Raw genomic sequence first — 694 nt, forward strand, 5'->3', positions numbered from 1 at the left:
ATACTGACAGACCTTGTGACACTTAGATTGCACACAGGTGGACTTCCTTTCACTAAGCTTGTGACTTATGAAGGTAATTGCCTGCGCCAGAAATATTTAAGGGCTCCATAGCAAAAGGGGTGAATACATATGCACATGCCAATTTTTAGTTATTTGAACCCATAAATGTAATTTATGCCTATATTTTTCTCACTTCACCAACTTAGACTGTTTAGTGTTGATGCATCACACACAAATTGGATTACAAAAATATTTAAACACAGGTTGTAATGTAACAAAATAGGTAAACCGCCAAGGGGGGTGAATACTTTTGCAAATCAATATATATTTCTCCTGAGATTGGCATTATATAGTTATCTTCTATTTTCTGACCATAAGCTTACTATTTCAGACTGATATTTTTTGGGGCATATCCACATAGCTCTATAGATATTCTTTATACTTTGTGTTTGAACCCTTACCAATACATATGTTTTTGTGGGTTTTGCATGCCTATTTACTGGATAGAAGTGTTGTGGACATTTTGCTTTTAATATGTGGCACACTATATTTAATACAATGTGCTATATTTCTATGGGAGGTGTGCCTATTGTTACTGTAACGCTCTTTTATGCTAGTTTCCATCCCAAAAGAGACATGGGAACGATATTTTTCTTTTACATGTGAGATGGCTTAAATAACAAAGACATAAATG

Source organism: Ranitomeya imitator, chromosome 1, assembly GCF_032444005.1.
Source record: "Ranitomeya imitator isolate aRanImi1 chromosome 1, aRanImi1.pri, whole genome shotgun sequence".
NCBI lineage: Eukaryota > Metazoa > Chordata > Amphibia > Anura > Dendrobatidae > Ranitomeya > Ranitomeya imitator.